The 24583-nt window shown below is 39.1% G+C and overlaps 1 pseudogene; it reads left to right on the top strand.

The window, feature by feature from the left end:
* The first annotated feature begins 1656 nt into the window (after positions 1-1656).
* LOC140496707 (apoptosis-associated speck-like protein containing a CARD) lies at positions 1657-7295 on the top strand (annotated as a pseudogene).
* The last annotated feature ends 17288 nt before the right edge of the window (positions 7296-24583 follow it).

Raw genomic sequence — 24583 nt, 5'->3', positions numbered from 1 at the left:
ATCCACTATGCCACCTAGCTGCCCCTCTATTTATATGTCTTCATATATAAATAAATATATCAATGTAATATCCATACACATGTGATATATGGAATATATAAAATTATATATTATGAAATATATTATTTCATTGCATTAGATGTGTGTGTGTCCCTTTCATTAGAATATAAGCTCCCTAAGATCAGAAACTGTTTTTTCCTTTTCATTATATTTCCAGCAGTAAGCCCAGACCATAGAACGTAGAAAGTGCTTAATAGATTCTTATTGATTAGTGCTAAAATGTCCATATCCTTTGACCCAAAGATCCTACTGCTGTACTTATATGCCAATAAGGTCAGTGATAAAAAGAAAGTTTCTCTCTCTCATATGTGTGTGTGTGCATGGGCATATGTGCATATATGTATATGTGTATATATATATAGTGTGTATATACTTATACATATGTACATAGTTTACACACATGGTATATGTATGTATGTTTGTATTTACACACACCCCAAAACATTTATCATACTACTTTATGGATTCCCTTCTATCAAGAATAAAAATTTCGTATGTTTGAATTCCTCTAGCAGAATTGAATTGAATAAGGATATAGTTAATACAGAAGGATGGTTTAAAAACTCTAATTATTAACAATCTCTACCCTTTTATCCTCTTTCAATCACTGATCACTGCCGAAGCAAAAGGGTCTGCCCAGAATTGAGGATCATTTTGTCATTCTTTTTTTCAAGGGTTACTATGGTTAGAAAATCTATCACCAAATGGCCAATCCACTGGTTATGAGCTTTTATATACTTAGCTAAATTGATCCTTGAAAGCAGAAATAGTCAGTTTCTGAAATCTGTACAGTTCCAATGTGGCATAATAATATTATTCCCTATTGCTGGCAGTGTTCAAGCAGAGTATAAAAAAGATGATATCTAGGAGGGTCTTGCTCCAACATAGAGTTTGTACTGGACCACCCCTAAGGTCCTTTCTATGTGTAAGGTTCTATGATCTTTTTTCTTCATCCCATGATCCTATGTTTTCTGGATCTATGCTTTATAAGTTATGATTCTACCTATGTTCTTCATTGTATGATTCTATAAATGGGGAGGGGGTTTCAGTGGGGATGTCATCTCTGCTGTCTTCTGTCTCCAAATGTTGTTGTGTTTCTAAAGCCCAAGAGGAGGCTGGGATCTCTATCCAATAGTCAAACAGAATGCACTTATCATAGGTCAGAGGACCTACCAGTTCCCCTTGGTTCAACCAAAACCATCTCCCATTCTTCTACCTGCACCATTGCTATTCTAAATGTGAGACCCTTAATCAGTTGCCTTTGGAGGCACATATTGCCAGAGGAATTAAATCAAATCAATTTACATTTTTGAAAGAAATGAAACCAGAGATTGGGGGTACTGCATCCTTGGTTTGCATCATTTGTCCCTTCTCTTAGTTATCTCATCTCCTTCTCTTCCCACTCTATGGGAGGAGTTTGGGCCAGGGTGGAGAGTAGAATGTCCCCACCCTTGAACCAACTGGATATATTCTCTTCTACTGATCCAATCTTTCTGTTCAGGATGCAGATGCCCCTACTATCAGCCAACTACTGTTGCTCTTAGGAAAAACTGTTAGGAAGGCAGAGATCAGGTAGATTATTGAGTTCTAGTAGCTATGGGGCACACCCAGGACCTCAAGTTGAAGTCCCTGGAGAATCTGACCATCAATGAGCTAAGGAAGTTCGAGCTCAAGCTTTTCCCCCCTTCACCATGGAATGATTTCAACTGTATGCCCAGAGGGGATTCAGCTTCCCCTGAATGCCTTGGACTTCACCAATAAAACAGTCAGTTTCTACCTGGAGGACTATGGGTTGGAGGTGGCAGAGATGCTCAGGGAGCAGGGTGTGCTGGAGGCAACTGTCAGTGTCCAGGAGGGTGTGAAGTCTGGTAAGGTCCTTAGACCCAAGCACCCATCTTTCACTCTCTTCTTCCTCCTATTCCCTTCTTTTTTTCCTGTTTTTTCATTCTGTGTCTAACCTCTTTGCCCAAGTCTTCAGTCCTGATCTCTTCAATAGATTTAAGATCTCTCCTAGAATCCGAGACCCTGCTTTCCATCTCAAGCTATCTCTTGAGCCTAATCTTCTTCACTCTCTATCCTATTCCTTATTGCCTTCCTTATTTTCATTTCTCTGTCTCCTAGCTTTTACTTTCAATTTTTCTACTCCTAAAGATCTAGTTTGGTGGGCTAGAACCAAGGAATAAATGAGACAGGACATCCTGGGAAGCATTTGACCACACGCACACACATACACACACACACACACACACACACACACACACACACACACACACACACACACACCCTAACTTGCATTTTCAAGTGCACAAATCAGAACACTCATAAGTTAACTCAGAAATCAACAAACACAAATGCTCACACATACATATATTCACACAGAACTAGAGTGCAACAGATTCATATTTACACATATCCACAATCCCTCACTTACTTCAGCCTCTCCATAGAGCCTAAACTTCATGCCGAATGTCATCATTGAGAGTACCATCACTCTCCTCCAAAAGAGTCTCTCATTTACTGTCTCTATGCTGAGTCAAACTGGAGGGAGATCAGTCTTTATGGAGAGTTCAGGCACATGCTGACATATATTCTCGAAGAATTACAGACATGTATAAATGAGTTCTGTGTAAATGTACATAAATGAAGTGCTCTCTTCTAGCTCTCTCCCCCAATTTGTACTCCCACTGACAAGTTGAGTACACAAGAGGCTGAATACTACTGCCTTCAGAATTCTAGGGGTAACCCTGAGGGTTTATGCTTCTACTACTATGGTTCCTGAGCCCCCACTGATGTGCCCTCTATTAACAATTAGATAGCCAGACAACTAGTTTTTAGGAAATGTATTTATTAAAAAGGTATAGTAAGAACACCAGTTACAAAACATTCCCCTAAAATATCTGTATTGCACAAATATAGTTTCCATTGGGAGAATGGGCACAAATATAAAGTTCAGCAGTGATGAAGAATATGTGAAAAGGACCTTGGTATGAAGGGGTGACTCATAGCTTCTGGTACTGGAAGCTCTTTCTTCAACGGTAGTTTTCACATGGCCCCACCTCCAATTCTCAAGAGTAGATCTTTTTAGAATCTGCGGCTAGAACTTCTCTCTGCTACAAAGGACTTCATAGTCCCTGAAGTCACCTTGTCTCAAGTGACTTTTTCACTTTGCTAAATATGCTGTCTCCTGTTGATCTCTATTCCAGAAATAGAAACTTCCTCTGACATCAGCTAGTGCCACACCCAGGAGATTCTGCCACCACCATCACAGCTCTGGCCATCAATGGAACCTCTGGATCATTCGAAATCACAAGGTCACTGCCTGGACAATTTCATTTTTGGCTACTCATTCACCTAGGATTAGAGAGGAAGAAAAACCTTTGCCCTATCCAGGCAGCTCAAAAACCTGTCTCATTTCTTCATTTTGGAACCCCCTACATTCCAGATCAGGTGATAATTAGAAGACATTTCATCACTGCATAGTACATTCATTTCCATAATGCATGGCCAGAAATTGGCTCCTCCAAAGGTTATACATAGTCAGACTGGAAAATGGCAAAGGAAATTTATGTATGCTTTAAGGACTGGATTCTACAGTCAGCCCATGCTACATCACTCATGCTAACACATATTTACATAAAAGGAGGCATGCATATAGAGTACACCTATCTGTTCCAAGCTGTATACTCTTCCCCTCACCACACCTGTCCTGTGATATCTAAAATGAGAGAAATCTGATTTCTGTCATGGAGGGTTGAGCTGGTGGGTGGAATGAGGAAGGTGGGGAAGAAAAAGACAGAACACTCTACCCAGAGGGGACACCCCAGGAAGGAGAGCCTCAGGTCTGGGAGAATTTGAGACAATGTCAACTCAGTACTCTATTTACAGCCTCAGGATGTGGTTCAGATGGAAACACAGCCCAATCCACTCCAATTCCAGTCCCAACATCTGCTCCATCAGGTAAAAATATAGTCTTCCTCATTCAAGGGACTCTATTTGCCCCTAAGTTGGAGCCACTTGACCCTCATAGCCTGAAAAGCTGGAATTAAACATGAAAGGGTCAAAATCCAGGATCAGGGAGCACGTTTCACAGTGTGGGAACTAGGGAGGTCTTTCAGTCAATTTGTCATTCAGTTACTTGATCCATCAGGAAAACTTCTTTTACTGAGTATTGAGTGCCCCCTAGGCACCGAGGAAGAAAAAAAGTAATTCCAGAGGGAATCAAACAAGCAAACCAACAAGCATTTATAAACCTACTTTGTGCCAGGCACAAAGAGCCCACCCTCAAGGAATTTACATTCAAATAGGGGTAGATGACATGTACATATATATATATTTGTAAGACATATACAAATAAGGTATAAGACAGACTTAAAGAAGGTACTTGTATCTACAAGGACCAGAAAATACTTCCTGAAAAAAGTTGTACTTGAACTGAGTTTTGAAGAAATTTTTGAGATTCTAAGAGGGAGAAGTAAGAAGGGAGAACATTCCAAACATTCCAGGCATGGAGAATAAGTAGCACAAAATCATGGAGATGGGAGATTTTACGTCTCATGTGAGGAACAGCAAGGATACCAGTACGGATAGGCCATAGAAACAAGACAAGTTGTTAAGAGCTTCGTATGCCAAACAAGAGAGTTTGCACTGTAATACATAATGATCAGAATTAATTGAATAGTATGTGGCATGATCAGAACTGGGCTTTAGGAAAAGTACTTTAGTGGCAACGAGGATGGATTGGAGACTTGAGCCAGGGAGACAAAATAAGATGCTTTGCAACAGTTCAGATGAGAGATGACTAGGACCTGAACTAGCATGATGAACATGTATGTAGGATGATGTGACAAATTCCAGAGATGTGGCAACTAATTGGATACGTGGGATGAATGGAAGTGAGGTGAGGATGACACAAAGATTGTAAACTTGAGTGACAGCAAAATGTAGAAGAGTGGTAGGTTGAGAGGAAAGATAATGAGCTCAGTTTTAGGCAATCAGTTGGAAATGCCACTGAATAGTTTGTGATGTGAGACTGGAGAAAGGAGAGAGAGAGACAGAGAGACAGAGAGACAGAGACAGAGACAGAGAGACAGAGACAGACAGAGACAGAGACAGAGACAGAGAGAGAGACAGAGACAGAGAGAGAGACAGAGACAGAGAGTCAAAGATTGGATATACAGATCTATGAATCATCTTTATAGAGATAATGATTGAACTCATGGGAACTGATGAGGTCACACAGTGAGAAAATATAGAGAGCAAAGAGGACCCAGAACAGAGTCTTGGAAAATAACCACATTGAGTGGACATGACATGGACATTGATCCAGCAAGGGAGAATGATAGATGGTAGTCACACAGATAGAAGGAGAACCAAAGGAGTAAGTAGGAGAGGAAAGAATATCCAAGAGAAGACAGTGATCAACAGTGTCTTAGATTACAGAGGAATCAATAAAAATAAGGGCTGACGTGCTTTACAAATGCTTATAGACTAGACTTGGTGAGACTAGAAGTCACTGTGAGAATGAAGAATAGGTTTAAGTGGAATAAGAAACAGAGAAAGACCAAATGGTAGGAGGTTATGATTAGATATTCAGAGTTTGGGATCATGGAGGCAGAACTCTTGTGAATGAGGACAAAATCGAAGATGTGACCATCACTATGACAACTTAAGGTCACAAGAGCTAAGTAGATTGAAGAACTTGGGAGTTAATGTACCTGAAGAAACATCAGGATGTATTTTGAAGGCCTCTAATAGAAAGTCAAGTGTTGGGAGAGTTGGAGAGACATACAGTAATCCAGACACTGAAATTCTGAGAAAAGAGGGAGGATGTCTTGGGGGATGGTAAATAACAGCCACCAGGATTTGGATAGAGTGAACCTCAAAGGATAAAGGGCATGTGATGACAGTAGAGTCAATCTATAAGAAGCAATAGGGAGAAAGACAAGTCTTCAGACTCCCTCCTGCCCCAATCAATGAGTATTGTATTTGAAAAAAAAGGTGAAATTAGTATGAACAGAATGATCCTAATGAAGTAGGAGGAGCAGGGCTGAAGGGAAATGGGAAGTCAAGTCTGAGTAAATGCTAGAAGTGGGAGAAACTTGAAAGAGAGATCCAAAACCAAATAGGAACTGTGCCCAGAGAATGTTTTACATGTTTCTTTCCAAAATATAAGCAAGTTATAAAATATACAGATAGTCTCACTGGGCCCTTACAGAGGACATGCTCCTGAAAAAAACTGTAGGTAAATAGAATCTCAATTCAATGCTCTGAGAGTGATGACTCTTTAAAGGAGCCATGCCAGGTGACCTTGTTGTAACAAAAGTTCCTCTTCATGTATCTTTGGGATTTTCATTGACCAAGTTTGTTCTAACTGAAGTTCATCTGTACTCAGAAACCCTGGAAGCAAAGCTTTCCTAGTCCAGAATGTCAGACACTGGGGCACTGGAGTGAAAGAGGGTAACGGATGAAAAAGGGAAGTGTGTAAGCACAATGGAATTAATCAGGGAAGACTTCTCATAGGAGGCCTGCCTTTAGAGGAGGTGTGAGGGAGCGAAAGGAGATAGATTAGCCTAGAGGAATGGAAAATGGTCCCACCCAAGGATCAGAAATTATAATCATAGGTTGCGGTTAATTATTTTTGACAGGTGGGAGTAGGGTAGGAAGAGTGAATACAGCCTTGATGTAAAAAAAATACAAATACTTAGAAGCGCTTTCCTCACCCAGAACCAATAAAGGATGAAGCCTAGGGGGTGGAATATACTTGTGGGGCTCCTCCCATCACCCCACCCCCCATTATATATCATTCTCCTTCCCAGGAGCCATCCACTCACTGCTTTCATTTTAACTGCTGCCTCCTCCCCTTTAAACCATCATCTCATCCCTTCTTTATATTTTCTTCTGATCTATACTCCCCAGGGATACATTTTGTGGACAACATTTGACAGATTTCATCAACTATGTCATCCAACTGAATCCTGTCCTAGACAAACTGTATGGAAAAGTCCTCAGTGAGAAGCAATGCCAAGAAGTCAGGACCAAGAACACTAATCTGGACAAAATGAGAAAGCTCTGCAGTTTCATGGCTGACTGGGACCTCAACCAAAAAGACCTGTTCCTTAAAGTCCTGAGGGAGATCTAACCTTTCAGGGCAGGGGGAGATCTGGAGTGAGATGGAAGGTTGCCTTTTCATGTCTACCCAACAAACCTGTTAGGAGAGGAGAGGAAAGGAGATGAGAGGAGAGGAGAGGAGAGGAGAGGGGAGGAGAGGGGAAGAGAGGGGAGGAGAAGAGATGAAACGAAACAAAAAAAGAGAAGAAAAGAAAAGGAAATAAGGATTTAATATCTAAATGAAAGTAAACCAAGGCAGCAGTCAAATGAAAGTGAAGAGAAAGTTGTAGAGAAGGGATTTCCCTATAGCTACTATTACAAAACTTAAGAACTGAGCTTCTGTGCTGGGATGCAAGTGTGTGGTCTTCCAGTACACAAAAAACTGCTTTTACTTTAAAAATTCAAATAAAACTTTAAGAATTATGCTTCCTCCATGTATCGGAGTAATTTTCTCTTCCCATGCCAGTTTCCTAGCACTGTCTTTCCCACATTTCCATTCTCCAACTCAGCCTGATCCCCTGAATTCCTGAGAAATGCTTCATCACTCCCTTTCCAGCTTGAGAACCTTTACCCCTACTTACCTTCCCACCTGTTTTCTTAATCCCCATTCTTCTCTCAACCTTGGGCCTCTAATCCTACTCTCCTTCTCACTGGGAACCCTGGTTCCTATTCCCTTGCTCATCTATAGGCCCCAGGTCTCCACTTCTTTCCAACCCTCATTTCCTTTTCATCTTGGATTCCCTCACTCCCCACTGACCTTCCATCCCGAGGTTCTGACCCTCATTATTCTCTGTGATAGAAGCACCAATTCCTCACTTCCCTAATTCTGAAACCCATTTTTAAAAATCATCTGGCCCTGAGCCCCAGTTACCCTTCCAACTTGGAGTTCCTACTAACCTGTTTTCTCATCTGGGGATTCTTACCCATGCTCACATCTCAGCCTAAGTTTCTGGTATTCATTCTACTACCACCTTGTGACCCTGAAAATCACTTCCTTCCTACCCTAGGGGCCTTGACTCTCAATTCCCTTTTCTGACTGGGCTCTCTCAACAGTCAGACCTCTTTGAGGCTCTGACCACCTACTATCCTCACAGTCTGGTAACCTAACCACATCTGAGCTTGGAAATCTTAACCCCAGAGCTGTTAACATCACAGAGCATGAGGTTTTCTCTAACTTGTTGGATACTTTTTTACTCTAATGATGAATCCGGCCCCACTGGAATCCATAACCAGCATTTCTGAACCTTAACTGAGACTATTTCTGGCCTATTAGCTATTGCATATCCTCCTTTTCAACCACCCTGTTAAGGTTGCCCTTGCATGAAGTCTTTGCCCAACCCATTTGGATTCAGGTTCCTCTTTTCTTTATTCCCTACCACTACTACCTGCTGGGCCCTTAACTTACTGCTCATGCTCAGGGATCAGCCAAGCTCTAAGTACAGATGAGCATCAGCTAAAAGAGTCAGTCTATGAGAATCCAGATTTACTCCAAAGACACATGAAAGAAGAATTTGCAGCAGCAAATCACACTTCAGGGACCTTTTATAGAACTGATCCCTTTTCCCTCACATAGTGTTGAAATGGAATTTAATATCCACCATAAGGGTTTGTAAAGCAATGCCCACCTTCATGAGTTTTTATGATTTTTTTCCACGTTGTGGAAAGATACATATGAAATATTCCCATGAGCCTAGTTCCTTTGTCTCTGGAGCTTCCCTTTTTTCCCCTCAGGACCCACTGTCACATTCTGCACCCAGTAAACAATCAATACAAGAAGTTTCTCTGATACACTGACTGACCAACAGACTGAAGGATTTACCTTCGAGATTCCACAAGTGGGAGCTGGCTCCCTGATCCTGGATTCTATCCCTTCCAGACTTGGCTCAAGTGAAGTAGGAGATGTCAACCTAAGAGCAAATAGTTTTCCCTGGGAAAGGATATGTTTTTCATAGATAAAACATTCCATCTGCTACCTCAGTCCTTTTGTACAGTATGGCCACCACGTCTGCAATGCAGTCCTCTCCTAGGCTTTGTTCCTGAAAATTCCTATCCTCCTTTAAGAGACAACTCAGGTGCCATTCCCTACAGAAAACCACTCCTAACCCTTGATTGTTTGTGTTTTCCGTCACTTAAAATAATTTTGTTTTTAAATGTAATTTTTCCACCCTTAAGCATTTATTTTCTCTTCCACTAGCCCCAATTAAAAAGAAAAACAGAAACCTTGCAGAGTCAAGCAAAACAAATTCCTACATTGTCCACATCAAAAAAATGTTTGTGTCATTCAGCACCCAGAACCCATCATTTCTCCATCAGGAAGATCTCTGGAATCAATGCATTGATCAGAGTTCTCAGATCTTTCAAAGTTGTTTGTCTTTGCAGTAATGTTGTTGTATAAACTGTTCTTCTGGCTCTCACTTCCCTCTGCATCAGTTCATACAAGTCTTTCCAGGTATCTTGAAACCTCTTTGCTTTGCAGATACTTTAGCTGACAATTATTTATCTGTGTCAGGTTGGATCCTCTTCCACTACTCCAAAACATTTAGCCCCTTGAGAATAGAAAATATTATCCTTTCTGTCCCTGTAATCCCAGTGTCTAGAAGAGTGAATTACACAGGGTAAGTTTGAACTATATATTTCTTTATAAGTATCTGTATTTATAAACATATAACATATTAATAAATCTATATGAACATAGGACCTTATACAAAGGAATATTTACTTCAAAAGGTATAATCATGAATATACAAATTTATTCCCCCAACACGTGGGAGGCATAATCCTTCTTATACACACATGCATGTACACACATATACATACATATGCACACATTATATGCATATTATATACATATATGTATAGACATTTAGATTGGTATGTTTAATTAAATTGAATTGAACAGAGCCTACTAGCTAAGTTTCATTTCCAGCTGTTCTGTATCCTGAGATCCAGAGAGAAAAAAGTGTGAGGGTAATTCAGTCTCAAGTTTCTTCAGATATATACCTCTCCTTCCAGGACCAGCATGCTCTGTGGAAATATCTGATATTTTTCCTTCTCTCCTATCTCATACTGCCAACATGGTCCAACCAAGGTTTGAGAGTTGAGAGGACACAGGGCAGGGTTCCCTGGAATGGTGAGAGGGAGGGACAGTAAGGTAATAATGACAATAATAGCTAACGCTTAGATAATGCCTACAATATGGCAAGCATTGTGTGTGCTAAGTACTTTACAAATATTGTCTCATTTTCTCTAGACTTGCCTATGTGTATGAGTGCATGTCAACATATGTGTATACTTATGTAGGTGTTTATAAGTGAATAGATTCTTGTTTCAGCATATATAAATAGAGAAGCATGCATATTCCTGTGTGATTAGGTGTGTCAGCATATACCTGGTATTCCCTAAAGCCTAACCTCCCCTTAACTTGGCTCCACATAGAGCCTGGGAAAGATAGAATCCCCTGGTAGAGAATAATAGAGCCTTGTTAGTGATGATAAGGATTGAACACAGCCAGCTGTTGAGCCATTTCCCAAGCTCAAGCTCTATAGGGAAGCTGAGAGAAGGAAGGGTTTGAGAGTATGACTGTGGGATTGCTTCTGTTTATGCAAACATGTGTGTTTCCATGGTCACATGTGTGTTCATGCATGCATAATTTAAAATGTATTAGTGTGCTGGTATATGTGAGTATTTGAATAAGTATTGGGGTGTGGGGGTTGTTTGTATGTGTATGATTAAACCTGGCCCAGTGTGTAACCTTGCTCCAAAACCATTCAAGCTGGGCCCTTAGAAGGTCAATTAATATGAAACTAAAAGCTAGGAGCCAAGAGGATGAGAAAGCCAAGAAGTTTCTAGGATTTAGGAAGAAGATAGGGCTAGGCGTAAACCCATATAACGATGGATTAGAAGCACTGGAAGCTAGATATAAGACAGGCAAAAATAGAGTGGAAGGAATACAAAGGGAGCAACTACAGGGACAGGAACTGCATGGTTTTCACCCACCTGACATCTGCATTGAAGCCAGGGAGCAGTTTTTTAGGAGTTTCACATCCCCAGGCTGAGTTCTGTTCTAGAGGACCTGGGAATTAGGCAAGAAGGGAAAGCCATAAGACAGGGCTGAAAATGAAGGGAAACCTGAGATAACCTTGGTTGGACCCATCAATCAAGAAGCCTTTATTAAGCACCTATTACCCAGCAGAGGTGCCAGGATATAAAAAGAAAAATGAAACTATTCTTGCCCTCAAGGTACATTCTATAGAGAGAGAATAGATTTAGCCATATTTGCAAATGCAAAATAAGCATACATAAAATATACAGAAAATGAATATAAGGTAAATTTTGGACCTGCACCAGCACTTGAGTTTTGAAGGAGGTTAGGGAGCCCTGAAAGGTAGAGGTGAAGAGCGCGTAAGGAGACAGACAGGAAATGGAACGTCACATGTGCGAAATACATAGCACGAAAGCCAGTTTGGCTGGATCATAGAGTTCACAAGGGGGAATAATGCATAAGGAGTCTGAAGGGCAGGTTGGAGCTTAGTTGTGAAAGACTAAATAACAAAGAAAGGTTTTGTTTTATCCTAGAAGCAATAAGTAGCCACTGCTCACGGAGCAAAAGAGTAACATGGTCAGACCTATGCTTTTTTATTTTTATTTTTAATTTGTGGGATAAAAACAGTATTTCCATGGTATAGCACAACTAAAGAATGACTGTGTATGAAACTGCAAATCTACTATTTGCTATTCTTTTCAAATATACAACAAAATTATCATGTAAATTTCTGTTTTCTTTTTTTCTTCCCTCCTCCCTGCCCTAGGGATGGCTACCATTAGACACAAATAGGTACACACACACACACACACACACACACACACACACACACCCTCAATATGTAAAATATATGTAAAATTATTGTATACATACTTCTACGTATCAGTTCTTTCTCTCGATGATTGTGCACTCAATGCAGCTTCTGAAGCTGAGATAACAAAGCATGGATCAATCTCTGCACTTGTACTAATTTTGGCCTAGCAATTAACACCAAGAAAATACAGGTGTTCCATCTGCCAGCACCACACTGTCCATTCATGAAACCATTGGTTACAGCAAATGGAAAAGTTTTGAATACTGTGGATACGTTCAGTATACTTTCTAGGGATGTACACATTGACAATGAGGTTTGTGCATGCATTGCTAGAGCTAGCTCAGTGTTTAGGAGTCTCCAAAGGAAAGTGTGGGAGAGAAGGGGTATTAGAGTGACTACCAAACTGAACATCCACAGAACGGTTATGCTGACCTCATTGTTGTATGCCTGTGAAATCTGGACAGTCCACCAACGTCATGCCAGGAAACTGAATCACTTCCATTTGAATTGACTTAGGAAGATTCTGAAGATCACCTGGCAGGATAAGAGTTCTTTCTCAAGCTCAGCTGTCAAGAATTCAGATTCTACTACAGAAAGCACAATTCTGATGGATTGACCATGTTGTTTGAATGCCAAACATACACTTGCCAAAAAGACTATTTTATGGAGAACTCACACAGGGCAAGTACTCACATGGTGGTAAGAAGAAATGATACAAGGACATTCTCAAGGTCTTCTTAAAGAACTTTGGATTTGATTGTGCGACATGGAGACACTAGCACAGCATGACCCAGCATGACATTCCCTCATCAGAGGAGGTTTCATGCTCTATAAGTAAAGCAAAATTGAAGTAGCTCAAAAGAAATGGGAGATGCATAAATTTAGAGAATCTGCCCCAAGTGTTCATACGAACTATTTGTGCCAGACCTGTAGTAGAACATTCCAAACTCGTGTTGGTCCGATCAGCCATAGTTGGACATACTATAACTTGACTCTAACGTTGTGATGTCAATTTGGTCCTCATTGAGAATGAAGGACAACAACCAACCAACCAATCTTCCTCTGGATGCAGATAGCACTTTTTTCATATGTCCTTTATCGTTAATTTGGGTTTTAGTGATAGATAAAATAATTTATTCTCTCAAAGTCATTCTTAAAACAATATTGCTGTTACTATATACAGCATTGTCTTGATTCTGCTCATTTTACCCTTCATTATTTCTTGCATTATTTCTTTCCATATTTTACTAAAATCATTGAGCTCATCATTATAGCACAGTAATATTCCATCACAATCATATACCACAACTTGTTCAACTATTCCCCAGTTGATAGGCATCACTACAATTTCCAGTTCTTTGACAACACAAAGTGAATTTCTGTTAACATTTTAGATCATATAGGTTCTCTTATAGTTTATTACATAAAGGTCTCATATCTAAAATATATAAACAACTTTGTCAAACATATACAAATATGAGTCATTCCCCAATTGATGAATGGCCAAATGATACAAACTGGAAGAAGAAATAACAATCTATAGTCATATAAAAATGCTCTAAATCATTATTGATTAGAGAAATGCAGATTAAATAAAACAATCTTGAGTTATCATTTTACACCTACCAGATTGGCTAAAATGATAGGAGGAGAAAGTGACAAATGTTGGAGAGGCTGTGGGAAAAGTTGGGACACTTAATTCATTGTTGGTGGAACTGTAAAATGATCCAATCATTTTTGGAACAATCTGGAATTATGCCCAAAGAGTTATTAAACTACCTATACCTACCTGTTGACCCAGCAATACCACTACTTGATCTATTTCCAAAGGTGATCAGGGGAAAAGGAATATCATTTTGGCAGCTATGTGAAAGATGAATTGGAAAGAGCAGAGACATGAGGCAGGGAGACCAATTAGGAGGCTATTGTAATAGTCCAGTGCCTGGATTAGGGTAATGATTGAATGAATGGGGATAAGGAGATAGATGTGAGAGGTGTTATGTAAATAGAATCAGGAGACTTGACCATTTATTGATTTGTGAAATGAGGGAAAGTGAGGGCCTGAGGATGATTCCTACTTTGAGTACCTGAATAACTGGAAAGACAGCGATGCCATCCACAGGAATGGGGATGGTGGGAAAAGGTATGAGTTCTAAGGAAACAATGAATTCTGGATGGGATATGTTGAGTTTGAGATGTCTGTTCAATGTACATATAGACATGGTTTGAATATATATTGGATGTGGTTTGAAATGCCAATCAGCAGGTGGTAATGTGGTACAAGAACTCAGGAGAGAAAAAAGGGCAAGTAATATGAATTTTGAAGTCATCTACATAGAGATATAGGGCAGTGTGTTCTAGTGGATAGAAGGCTGTCCTTAGAGTCAAGAAGACCTATGTTCAAGGTCTGACACATCCTGGCTGAGTGACCAAGGATGTCTTAAATTCTCACTTCTCTGGGCAACCCTCCCTCTAAGACTATAAAGTTGTAGGTAGTGAAGGTGCTTATCTGCATTGGAAAAAGATTCTTCATTTGGAAGTTCCCTAAATCAGTGAAACTATAAGTCCAGATCCTATCCTTCCATAGAAATAATCTATAAACTCTTAAGAGTTGATGTGGTCACCAAGACAGCTCATGTTCCTTCTACTTCCTGAGCTGTCACTTGCTGCTTTTCTGCTGAGTAGTTGCTGTCTTTGGCTGCTGGAGTTGCTTGTCTCCAAAGGGAAGAAACACTCCTAGAGCTAATCAGAACATTTTTCACTCTTGAAAATCAGTCCCACAGTCAGTGGGCAAAGAACTTTTGAAGTCAACATGTTTCTTTTTAACCTCATTTTCCCACCATCAGCAGAAATACATCTGGGTCTACCTGATATTAAGGGTAAGGTGAGTAATTTTCTTTCAGCTTCCATAATGCTCCTATCAGCCAGCTCTAGAATCATGCAAGTTGACCCCAGACCTAGACTTAGCAACTAGGTGATACAGAAGATAGAGCACTAGCCCTGGAGTTAGGAAGACCTGAATTCAAATTCAGCCTCCCAACACTTACTTGCTTTGTGACCCTGGGCAAGTCACTTAACCCTGTTTGCCTTAGTTTCCTCATCTGAGCAAGAGAAGGAAATGGCAAACCACTCCAATATCTTTGCCAAAACAAACAAATAGAATCACAAAGAGTCAGACAAGAGTAATAAAGAACATCTATAAAGACTTAGTAACACTGAAAGAGCTTACAATCTTCACCCTGCATTCCTGCCATAATATGGAAGTCTGTGGTCTCCTTACACTCTGGTGAGTATACGTTGTTATATGCTCCCAGTATAAGTGAGTGCCTTGGGGACAGAGAAACATCTCTTTTTTGTACTTATCTGGGACCTTGCATACAGTAGACGATTAATAAATATTATTGTAGTCGTTGCGTTATTTCTTTTTTAAAATTATCTTTTGCTTTTATATCACCTTAATTTCTGAATATACCCCTCCCCTCAGTTGTGTTATTCTTAAAGAGGACCGATGATACGTAGCAAGGATGACGCCTTAACTTACATGTGAATTGGATTTAAGTGAGGCAGAGCTACTCAGTCTATTTGTACTTAAAACTAATTATATTTCAATTTATATTTATTTATTAATACTTAAGACTTAGTTTCTAAATACAAATATGCATCATCACCTTTTAATTACTCCCTCTGCTAGTCCGTTCAATTTTGTTTCCTATTCTTTGTTTTTGCGTATTCTTTTTTACTTATAGTCAATACTTTATGTGACTTTCTTTAAATTGATACATTTGTTTTCCCATAACAGACCCTTCCCAACAAACACCACAACAAACCTCCTGAGGAAGACTATTCCATGAAACATTGGCAAAAGCGCCTGTGGTGATTGGGGCTGATGATAACTGATCATTTTTCCCTCTTGTGATTTCCCAGTTGTTAACACTAAGGAAGGAGGACTGTTTTAACTGTGATAGTTTGATATCCATTATTTCTGACCTGGGTTTGGTTGCCATATAGTGTTGACTTAATTTATATTATTGCAGTCACAGACTTTATTATCTTCTTCTGAGTCAGAATTTTTTTTTCTGTTTTTTGCTCATTTTTCCAACCTGTTTTTCGACTTTTATCTCTGCTAACGTAGGGCTGTGCTTCGAGGGTGGAGGGTGCACTGCCCCAAGCTTTAGGGGTTTTGTGCAGCTGTTTTCAAAAATACTTCCAGGGATCTGTAAGGTTTTATTTCTTCCAAGGTGTGTTTACTCTTCTCCTGGCCTGTGCTCTGGTCTATGAGTGACCATAAGCGCTCTTTTCTGTCCTGGAACTGTGACAAGATCCCTGCTCCATAGTGTCCATAAGCTCTGGTGTACTAGTGCTTGGGACTGCCACCCAGGACTGCAGCCTGGATCTGAGTATGGGCAAAACAACAAGTGCCAGCAAAGTAACCCCTGTAATCTCCTACTGACTGCTTGTTTGACCCTCTTGCCATCTTTGGACTTAGAACTCCAGAAGCAGATGCCACTGCTGCTTCAACTGCTCCCAAGGCCTATTCTTGGCTTGCTGGGGCTTCATCTGTACTAGCTTGGCCTGTGCTGGGCTGCATTCCACTCTCACTCAGGTGAGACAGTCCTTTTCTGCTGACCTTCTAAGTTGTCTTTGGCTGGAAGAGGGTTTCACTCCATCCTTTTGTGGGTTCTGCTGCTCCAGAATTTGTTTTGGCATATTCTATAAAAGATGTTCAGAGAAGAACTCAGATGAGTCCCTGCCATTTATCTGCAATTTTGACTCTGCCTCTTGGTTCAACCCTTCTGTAAAACAGTTTGGAATTATGCAAGAAAAGTTGCTAAATTGGTTATACCCTTTGACCCAAAGATTCTATTTAAGGATCTATATGCCACAGATGTTGACAGAAAAAAATATTTTTTTAGAAAGATGCATATGGACAAAAAACGTACAATAGCACTAGTTGTGATAACAAGGAGCTGGAAACAAAATATTGCATCCAGCAATTGGATAATTAGCTGAAGGAATTGTTAAACACAAATGTAGAGCGTTAAGTAGCCCTTCTGGTCTGTGGGGTATACAGTATGAAAAGTGTCCTGGGAAAAAGCCCCATCGCACTGAAATGTGGCTCCATGTATGCGTCTTAAAGAATGACAAATATAAGGAATCCAGGTAAATATGTGAAGACTTTTTAAGTAATATAGAATGAACAAAAAAAAGCCAAAAGAACACTATATATAATGACTTTATGACAGTGTCATAAAGAAAGTTAGCAGGAAGAGACAAACTCTACACGGTTGCAGCATTCAATGTTAGTGACATACTGTCAAATTTAAAAAACACAAGTCAAATTAAGGGGGAAAATAAATGTCCATCAAATATATCTGATAAAGATCTGATATCCACAATATATAGGGAAATTGTATGCATGTGTTCGTCCTTTGTTGTCAAAGAAGACCATGCCATCAGAGAAATGAGGACATGACTTGCACTTGACTTTGTTTTGAGTGAGGGAGGGCTGTGCAGGTCATCAGCCTCACTTCTCCTCCAGAGCCATCTGAATCCAGTGACCAGATATTCATCAGGATGGCTGGAGATGACCCAGGATGAGGCAGTTGGGGTTAAGTGACTTGCCCAAGGTCACTCAGCTAGTGAGTGTCAAGTGTCTGAGGTGAGATTTGAGCTCAGGCCCTCCTGACTCCTGCACTGGTGCCCTATCCACTGCACCACCTGGCTGCTCTCTATAGGGAAATTATGTAACTATGTAAGAGCCATTCCCCAATTACTAACTATCACCCTGGGCAGGTCAATTAACTCTGTTTGCCTCAGTTTTCTCATCTGTAAAATGAACTAGAGAAGGAAATGGCAAAATACTCCAGTATCTTTGCCAAGAAAACTCCAAATGAGGTGACAAAGAGTCAGACATGACTGAACTACTGAACAAAGTATATATGAACTCAGGTCTTTCTGACTCCAGGTCCAGGTCTCCATACACTGCACTAGCTATCTGCCTCCAGTTAGAAATGGAGAATTCCAGATATGGGAAACAACCGTTGAAAATGCCCAGTCTGGAGATGGAATATTGTACGTGAGGAACCACTGCAAGGACATCCGTGTCACTGGATCATAGAATACATAGGGTGTAATAAAGCTGGAAAGGTAGGAAGGGGCCAGGTTATGAAGGGCTTTAAAAGCCAAATGGAAGATTTCATATTTGATTCTGGAGGTAATAGGGAGTCACTGAAGATGATTGAATGGGGCTGGGTGATGTGGTCAGATCCGGGTTGATTCTATTGAGTAGAGAATGGGTTAGAGTGGGGAAAAACTTGAAAAATGAGAAGAATAATACTTACATTTCCTACCTCATAACATTATTTTGAGAAAAGTGACATTTAATTCTTGAAGTGCTATATAAAGACGAGCTCTTTTTTTAAACCATGCTTAAGGCATAACACAACTGTAGGAGTATACAAATTATATAGAGCCCTTGGGGCAAGGAGATGGTCTAAAACTCCTTCTAAGAGTCTTTTCAACCCAAAGGTCCCTAAATATTTTATTTGGAATCTAAAAAAGAAGTAGCTGGTTGTTGAGAGAAGAATAAAGACCTCCAGGTCAAACTGACAAGTTTGACCAAAAAGATTTTTAGTTTTGTTGCTTCCTGCACAGAAATGGCATCTGTGAGCATAGGAGACATGCCAGGAGCCTTTGACCAAGGAAAACGGTCAATCTCTTCACTGTGAAACAGCACATTCTTGTAGGAAGAGAAAGTAATTAAGATTTATACATCAATTACTCTAAGATTGTTAGAGATTCTTTGACTGAGCTTTCCCCATGTGAGCTTCCCGACCTTAAGCTGCCAGCGTTTTGATGAATGTAACCAAACACTACCTAACACTGGTCCAAATTCATCCCTCAGAAGCTGTGACTCAGTCCACTGTTCTTGTTCTCCCAGTATTCAAGTCTTTGCTGGGGTTTAGTTATCACATTGTGCAACATCCTACGAGGAAGAGGAAGATGAAAAGGAGGAAGAACAGAAGGAAGACAAGGAGAAAGAGGAGGAGGAAAAAGAAAAAGAGGAGAAGGGCTATTTAAATACCAAAGCACACTCATACATCTCTACCCAAGAATCACAAACAAATTCAGAACTCTCAAAACCCAGTGTAGGTTTTTTAGAGCAGACCTGCTCACTGAGCCCTAGACTGCACTGTTCTTCAGAAATTTGGAATGAACTGAGCATTTTCAAATGCTGCTTCCTAGTTGGTCTTCAAAATGCAGAGAGGATTCCTTCTCCTTCCCTCTCACACTCCTTACTGTCTCTTTGCAGTTGATATCCAATGCATCTGGAGTCATCACCAGTCATCTTGACTTTTGACCTGTCACCGGACTTGGATGACTCAAGAAGAGAGGGTGAGGCAGAGGACTTGGAGCAACTCTGCCTCACTTAAATTCAATTCATGTGCAAGTCAAGATATCACCCACAATGTCATTGGTCATCTTAGAAAACAAAGGACAAATAAGAGGAAAGAAATTTAAATCAACCCTAAGGTTTCATTTCACAACTCTCAATGTGGCAAAGATAAAAAATGTAGAAATAGTCAAATTAGAGGTACTGTGGGAAGGCAGGCATACATCAGTATATATATACTATTCATGAAGCTATGGAATAGTGAACAGATACAACCTTTCTGGAAAAGAATTTTGAACTATGATAGAAAATTTGATAATATGCTTCTACCTTTTGAGATTCCAATCTTGGACATATATGTTAAGTGGGTCAAAGACAAGGGAAAAATGGCTGATGTATATCAAAATATTAATAGCAGCACCATGGTAACAAACATCTGAAAACAAAGTGAATGCCGGTCAATTGGACAACAGCTAGAGAAGTTATGGCATATGAATGTAATAGGCTATTTATTATTGCACCAAAAGAAACAATGAAATCAAAGGTCTGGACAAATATGAGAGAAAAAAGAAAGAAATTACAAATATGAGGAATTCGGAGAAATGGAGGAAGACACGAATTTATATAGCTCAAAGAAGAATAAAGAGAGTAATACAGATAATCAGTACAATGATATAAATAAACAACACTAAAAGTCAGTCAAAATCTGACTGTCATCACCAGTCTTGGTCACAGAGAACTAATAAGATGTGGCATTTTCAGCCTTAAGCTGTAAGAAATACCCATGTCTGCTGATTTTGTTTAAGTGATTGTTGTTATTATTTAGTTGTTATACTAAATTAGGTGGCTCGGCGGATAGAATGGCCAGGCCTGAAGTCAGGAAGATTCATCTTCCTGAGTTCAAATCTGACCTCAAACACTTACTAGCTGTGTGACCCTGGGCAAGTCATTTAACCCTGTTTGCCTCAGTTCCTCGTCTGTAAAGTGAACTGGGAAAGGAAATAGCAAAAGTACTTCAATATCTTTGCAAAGAAAACCCCACAATGGGGTTTTCAAAATGGGGTCACAAAGAGTCAGATACAATTGAAACAACTGAACTGGAACAACACAAAGTTGTTAGAAGAGACAATTCAATAGTAGACTTTCAGGGGACGCTTCAGGGGAAATGAATATGACAAAAACAAAATGTATCATTAAAATTTTAAAAAAAATTAGATGACGCATCCCTACTTTCTGTTTACAATGGGTTTAAAAAACTTGTTGCTCAGAAAGGTACTTTGTAAAGGGTTTAATTTGACTGTTCATTGGGAAGTATGGTTATCTCTTCTACATCATGGAGGTTAAGGCCACAGAGCTCCCAAAGTATGGAAAATACACATAAAATGTTTGACCTTCCCTTCTTTTAAGAGTGGAAGTCTGAATTTTTTCTTTTTCTTTTACAGGGTGTTTTTTATAGGACTTTGTTGTAAAATTTGAGTTATTAGCTCATAGGCTCTGTGTTGTCTACAAGCCTTCACATGTCATCTAAGACTTCCACGAAGCTCTCCAAAAGTTCCCATTTAATTTCTTATGCCAACCCACAGCGTATCAAAACCAAGATGAGGAAAGTCACAATGTAGAAGGGATAACATCATCTTCTGGGTCAAGAAAATTGTCTGTCAGATAATTTTTTGTTTATTCAAGAGAAAATAACATTGTTTTTTTAGTAGTAAGAAATAGTATTAAATCACAACATTCCAGCGACTATTTTTCTGTACACTTTGAAATCTGTTTCCCCTAAATCAAGATATCTATCAGACTATATATCTAACTTTTCTGTTATTCCCTTTCAGGAATTCCTAGAAAAAGTGGTCATTTCCTTCACTTCCCCAAAGTTTCCGTCATTTCTATTTCAGAAACTAGTTTCTCCTTTTGGGTCAGATACAGAGCCAGAATAGTAATTCTGCTAATGTTTCTTTTCAAATGATGAATAGTTACATCTATGATAATAAAAATACTATTTAGGGGTTTCTAAAAGAGTGAAGCAATTATTAGAAACCAGAACGTTTCTAGCAAAGCCTTCGCTAATATAATTATTCTTCTCTCTTATCAACATTGTTTGATTTCTTCTTCCTAGAGTTTCCATTCCTGAAATTCAGAGGTTTCTCCAAATCCATTCCTTTTGTCGTTTCTTGAAGGATGATATTTCATTATATTCATATACCATAATTGTTCAGCCATTCCTCAGTAGATAGGTACTCAGTTGCTACCAAAAATGCTATTATAAATAGTTCTGTTTATAGGAATCCTTTTTTTTTTGTCTTGGATCTCTTTGGGATATGTACCTTACAGTGACATTTTCGAGTAAGAGGGTATTCTAGTGACGTATTGGATATAGCTCCAATTTGCTTTCCTGAAAGGCAAAAGTAATTGAAAATTCCAATAATAGTGTGTTAATATACGTCTTCCTACAGTCCCTCCTCTAGCTGTTGTTTCCCCTTTGTATCAACTTTGCCAACCTGCTATATGTAACTTTAGATGTTTTTTATTTCCATTTTTCTTATTATTAGTGATTTGAAGCATTTCGTCATGTGGTTGTCAATAATTTGAATGTCTTCTTCTGAGAATTGTCTGCTCATAACCTTTCTGGAATATCCATTTCTTTATTAGAGGAATCACTCTTGTTACCTATAATTTTGGATGACACATATTTATCAGAGAAGATTTCTGCAAAGATTTTTTCCCAGTTAATTATTTATCCTCTAATTCTCACTGCCTTGCTTTAGATTATGCAAAAATTTCAATTTTATATAATCAAAATTTTTCATTCAATTTTTTGTGTCTTGTTTGATTAAGACTTCTTTCCCTAACCATAAGAGTGAATTCTATAATTTTCTCAAACTTTTTAATGATGTGGCCATTTATATTTAGGTCACATATTCATCTAGAGCTTGCTGTGGTATATGAGATGCTGATCTAAACTTAATTTTTCCCAGGCCGTTTTCCAGTTTTTGAGCAGCTTTTGTCAGTTAGTGAATCCTTAACTTAATAATTAGAGTCACTGCATTGATCAAACACTATACTACCCTGTTTGATTGCTTTGGGATATTTTGTTCCTAGTTGTACCATCGCTCAACTTTTCTAATTTTTAACCAGCACAAAATTGTTTAATGATTACTTTTTTATTATATAGCTTCAGATCTGGTTCTTCTAGGCCTTTTTGCTTCCTGCTTTTTTTTTTAACCTTTACCTTAAGATTTTTGGTTCCCAGGAGAACTTTGTGCACAGCAACGACCACAGTGTGGGAGAGTTTTTTCGGGTAGACTTGGACTTTGTAATAACACAAGAACTTAAAAAAAAAAATTCCCAATGGTTTTCTAAGGCAAAATGCCTTCCACACTCAGAGAAAGAACTATGGAATTCATTCACAGAATGTAGCAGATCATGTTTGTGTGTGTGTGTGTGTGTGTGTGTGTGTGTGTGTGTGTGTGTATTATGTTTTGTTATATGATTTCTTCCATTTATTTTAGTTCACCTACATAGCATGACTATAGTGAAAACGTATTCAATAGGAAAGTATATGTAAATCCTATATAGAATTGTATGCTGTCTTGGGGAGGGAGGGGGGTGGAGGGGGGTAGGCTTGGGGGGGTAAAAATCTAAGTTTTATGGTAGTGAATGTAGAACATAAAAAAAATAAATAAATAAAAGAAATTATCCACATAAAATCATGCTTTTAACTTTTTACTGGGAAAAAAAAAGATTTTTGGTTCCTCCAGATAATAAATTTTGTTATAAGTTTTGTTACGGTTTCATCTAGTTCTATATCTTTGATAGCTGGATAGACACAATATTGAATTTGTACAAATATATATATCATATTATAATTTTTATATCAGTATGGCCTAAACATAAGAAGTTAATTCCTCTCCACTTATTTAAGTCTGCTTTTATTTTTTAAAGAGTGCTTTGTAGTTTTATTCATATAATTCCTAAGTGTATAAGATGACTCTCAGATAGTTTATAAACGCTAGAGTTATTTTGAATAAAGTATCTTTTTACGTCTCATTCTACATTGGTAATGTACAGGATGTCTGATGATTTTGTGGATTTTGCTACTTTGCTGAAATTATCATTTTAATTAATGTACGTTAAATTCCAGGGTTCTCTAAGTAAATCATAATGTCCTCTACAAAAGCAATTGTTTTGTTGCTTATTTTCCTATTTTTTTGTTTTATTGTTATAGCAAATAACTTGAAATATATTAAATAATAGTGTTAACAATGGACATCCTTGTCTTATTGGAGAGGCCTTTAGTGTTTCTCCATTACAGATAATGTTGGTTCTTGGCATTACATAGATACTAATACCCTATCAAGGAAAGATTCACTTATTCCTCTGCTTTCTGGTGCCATTAACATGAAGGAATGTTTTGTTTTGTCAGAAGCTTTGGCGGACCCTTGTGGGTTTAGGCCTTAGCTGCTTTCCTGTGGCTTCTCCTTTGACAGCACACAGTTAAGGATTGGTTTCATAACTGGTGTGATCCTAATGAACCCCAGTGGAGTAATAGAGATCACTCAGGTATCAGGCCTCCAGTGCCCAGGTGCTGAGTTGGTCCTGTATCCTCCTGTGGCTTCCAAGGAGTACACTGCCAGGTTTGGTCTCTCTGCTTAGTGCTATTAAGACCAAGTTCTGTCTTCTGCTTCTGTTCTGAGAGACCAGGGCTGGGTTCTCCTTCAAGTGCCTGATTCCTAGAATTGGCCCTGACTTATGAGGGCTTCGTTCAGAGTACTGCCTGATTTCAGTTCCCTAGTCCGCCTGTCTCCTTAACTTCGTTGCCTCGACTTTTACCTGAGCTGGCTTACCCAAACCTCATACCAGTCTCTATAGTCTTTTAACTGTCTTTTTGTGCAGTTCTAGACTGACTGTAGAATATTACTTTTCTTTCTTTTTCAGATTTTCATTGGGGTGCCTGTGTGAGAGTTGGGCACGTGCCCAGTAAGAAGGGGAGTAGGGGTAAGAATTTTCAATCCCAGAGGGAATGAAGCAAGGTTTCTTGATTGAAAGATATTTCAAGGAAGTCAAGGAACCAAGCTCAGTCTCACTCAGAGAGAGGGAATGGGGGTGGAGGGAGAACACTGGGAAACGAAAATAGGAAGGAGAAAACAGTCAGATACATGGAAGAGAA

This window comes from Notamacropus eugenii, chromosome 3, assembly GCF_028372415.1.
Source record: "Notamacropus eugenii isolate mMacEug1 chromosome 3, mMacEug1.pri_v2, whole genome shotgun sequence".
Classification (NCBI taxonomy): Eukaryota; Metazoa; Chordata; class Mammalia; order Diprotodontia; family Macropodidae; genus Notamacropus; species Notamacropus eugenii.
This window is presented reverse-complemented; position numbering and strand designations above follow the sequence as displayed.